Source organism: Sceloporus undulatus, chromosome 11 (assembly GCF_019175285.1).
Source record: "Sceloporus undulatus isolate JIND9_A2432 ecotype Alabama chromosome 11, SceUnd_v1.1, whole genome shotgun sequence".
Taxonomy (NCBI): Eukaryota; Metazoa; Chordata; class Lepidosauria; order Squamata; family Phrynosomatidae; genus Sceloporus; species Sceloporus undulatus.
Window position 1 is genome coordinate 2,598,038 of NC_056532.1, and position 3,962 is coordinate 2,601,999.

General features: G+C 45.8%; 1 protein-coding gene across 2 annotated transcripts in view; it reads left to right on the forward strand.

The window, feature by feature from the left end:
• The window catches only part of UBE2G1 (ubiquitin conjugating enzyme E2 G1), a 554,317-nt gene that overhangs the window by 528,657 nt on the left and 21,698 nt on the right, over positions 1-3,962 (forward strand). The window lies entirely within an intron of this gene.

A 3,962-nucleotide genomic window follows, 5' to 3' on the forward strand; every position in this document is an offset into this window, starting at 1 on the left:
ATTACAGTCAACAGGACTTGGAGGGGAAATAATCTTAATTGAATTGGATTCTCTGTGCTTAAAATGCAAGAAAACCCTTTCAAAAAAAGATCCTCATTCCAGCATCATGACTGCTGTACTTCCAAAAAGTCCCCTGTTGCCTTCTCCCCTTTCCCTCCCATTGAGCTGAGTGTGAACTACACTTGTCTCTCCGTATTCACTAGGGTTAAGGGCACAAGACCCCCATGAATATGGGAAAAGCACAAATAACAAAACCACCATGTTTTCCCCAAGAGGACACCTCTCTAGGAATCTCTATCCTCCAGGGCAACCCTGTGGTCAACGTCCGACAGACACTGACCATAGAACTGCATCAGAGGAGCTACAAAGGCCTAGTATAGTATTCTCTTTAGGAATCTCTAAGTCCTCCAAAGCAACTCTGTGGTCAACGTCCGACAGACACTGGCCACAGAACTGCGCCGGAGGAGCTACAAAGGTCTAGTATAGTATTCTCTCTAGGAATCCCTAGGTCCTCCAAGGCAACTCTGTGGTCAACGTCCGACAGACACTGGCCACAGAACTGCGCCGGAGGAGCTACAAAGGCCTAGTATAGTATTCTCTTAGGTACCTAGGTCCCAAAGGCAATCTGTGGTAACGTCCCGACAGAACACTGGCCACAGACCTGCGCCGGAGGAGCACAAAGGTCTATATAGTATTTCTCTCTAGAATCCCTAGGTCCTCCAAGGAACTCTGTGGTCAACATCCGACATCCACTGGCCACAGAACTGGCCGGAGGGAGCTTACCAAAGGCCTAGTATAGTATTCTCTCTAGGAATTCCTAGGTCTTCCAAGGCAAACTCTTTGGTCAACGTCCGACCGGACCACTGGCCACAGAACTGCGCCGGAGGAGCTACAAATGCCCTAGTATTCCTAGTATATTATTCTCTCTAGGCATCCCCTAGGTCCTCCAAGGGCAACTCTGTGGTCAACCGTCAGACCGACACTGGCCACAGAACTTCGACGGAGGAGCTACAAAGGCCTAGTCTAGTATTCTCTCTAGGAATCCCTAGGTCCTCAAATGGCAACTCTGTGGTAACGTCCGACAGAAACTGCCACAGAACTGCTCCGGCGGCAGCTACAAAGGTCTAGTTATAGTATTCTCTCTAGGACTCTCTAGTCCTCCAGGGCAACTCTCGTGGTCACCTCCGACAGACACTGGTGGCCACGAAAACTGCGCCGGAGGAGCTACACAGTCTAGTATATATTCTCCTCTAGGCATCCCTAGGTCCTCCAATGCAACTCTGTGTTTCAACATCGACCGGGACACTGGCCCGGAACTGCGCCGGAGGAGCTACCAAGGCCTAGTATAGATCTCTCTAGGAATCCCTAGGTCCTCCAAGGCAACTCTGTGTTCAACGTCCGACAGACACTGGCCCAGAACTGCGCCGGAGTGAGCTTACAAAGGCTAAGTAGCGTGTTCTCTCTAGGAATCTTAGGTCCTCAGTGAAACTCTGTGGTCAAACTGTCGACAGGACACTGGCCACCAGAACTGCCCGGAGGAGCTACAAAGGCCTAGTATAGTATTCTCTCTAGGACTCCCTAGGTCTTCCAAGGCAAACTCTGTGGTCCCCGTTAGACCAGAACTGGCCCACCGAAAACTGCGCCGGTCCGGGAGGAGCTACAAAGGCCTAGTATAGTTCTCTAGGAATCTCTAGGTCCTCCAGTGAAACTCTGTGGTCAACGTCCGACAGACACTGAGCATCGAACTGCCCTGGAGGAGCTACAAAGGCCTAGTATAGTATTCTCTCTAGGAATCCCTAGGTCCTCCAAGGCAACTCTGTGGTCAACATCCGACAGACACTGACCATAGAACTGCGCCGGAGGAGCTACAAAGGCCTAGTAGAGTGTTCTCTCTAGGAATCTCTAGGTCCTCCAGTGAAACTCTGTGGTCAACGTCCGACAGACACTGACCATAGAACTGCCCTGGAGGAGCTACAAAGGCCTAGTAGAGTATTCTCTCTAGGAATATTTAGTTCTTTCAGTACAACATTTAGTTAATGTTGACCACAGAGTTGCACTGGAGGACCTAGATATTCTTAGAGAGAACATATTAATTCCGTCAATAATCAAATCCGCAAGTATCAAGGGATGAGTGTACTTTTGGATGCTGGACTCGGTTTGCAGGAACTGAAGTAGGCTGGGCACAAAGAAAGGAGAGGAGAGGAGAGGAGAAATGAAGATGTGAGAATGATTCACTATATGCTTCCCGCTGCTAGGCTCATTTATGCACAACAACGGAAGAGGACATAGATTTCCATCCACAAATTATTAGCTTATTAAATTGATAGGTTTAACTGAGATGGACAAATTGACTTGAACTGTAAGACGGCGAACTACAACCAATTTTTACTGAAGAATGGGAACTATTACTTTTCTAAAGATTGTCTCAGATCTAGGTTTTGGAAAATAGTGCAATAGTGATATTTTATACATTACGCTAGAGATACTACATAAAACAGAACTCAACGGATGGTAACATGTCCCTTAGACTGTTAATAAGATGATTCATGACATTTATTTTAACTCGTGTTATTCAACTGAAGTTTTATTGGAGGAGAGGTTTAGACAGATAGAAAGGAAAGTTAGAATTATAGAAGGATCAAAAAGGAACGGAAGCTAGAAAGAATTAAGACCCGATTGTGTTGAAAGGAGGAAAAAGTATTTCTGTGCACCAACTGACCGTTTCTTGAATTTGCAACTTGCGCGTGAATTTAAATTTTGAAATGAATAAAGATATTAACCGCAACGACAGCAACGAAAGACGGCGTGAGAATGGAATCAGGAAAGAGCGACTGGCAATCTTGTGCAAACCTTGGATTACTTTGTGCTGTCCTGCTGTATATAAACCATGGGAACCTACCCTGCGTCTTGTTTGGACAAAGGTCCGGCGTTTATATTTCTAATCTCTGGCCGGTTTGGAAACTGAGTGGGACCAGAAAGGAGGGAGACCAGATGGATAAACACAGAGGCTTAATGAAGCTTTGGGAGGAAGGAGATTCCCAAACACACATGGCAGGCTATTCTTATCTGAACCTCCGAAAACCCACCTCTAAACCCACGCAGCAGATATGTTGCTAAAACAACTCTTGCCTGAACCCCAAAGCATCCTTGTCTGGGAAACCACAAAATGAGCTGAGAGCCATTAAAAAGTATAGCAGAGGCACAGCGAGTTGAAACCATTTGCAAGGTTTCACCGATGTGTCGCTGCAACTTGCAAAGGCTCTCCAGAGAGACTCTGTATTTACCTAGCTAGTTTCCTCCTTCCCTTCCAGTTGTATGTACCTATATTTTCCTCATATGCTAGATTTGGTGTTTTGATCTGAATGGCACCTTCCGTGTCACTGTGCTGTGTGTAGCTGTGTCAATTGTGTTGATGCTAAATGTATGCTGGTCCCTTGGTATCCTCTGGGGTTTGGTTCCAGGACCCCTTGTGGATGCCAAAATCCATGGATGCTCAAGTCCCCTTAAATACAATGGGGTATTACTACTACTACTACTACTACTGTGGGACATTGGTATCCACTGTGATTTGTTTACAGGACCTCCCATGGATATCAAAATCTGTGGATGCTCCAGTCCCATAATATACAATGGGGCAGTAAAATGGTGTCCCTTATGTAAAAGCCATGGATGCGCCAGCCCCATTATATACAATGGCATAGTAAAATGGTGTCCCTCATATAAAATCTGTGGATGCTCCAGTTCCATTATATACAACGGTGTAGTAAAATGGTGTCCCTTACATAGAATCTGTAGATGCTCCAGTCCCATTATATACAATGGCGTAGTAAAATGGTGTCCCTTATACAGAATCCGTAGATGCTCCAGTCCCATTATATACAATGGCATAGTAAAATGGTGTCCCTCATATATATACAATGGCGTAGTACAATGGTGTCCCTTATATAAAATGGCAAAATCTA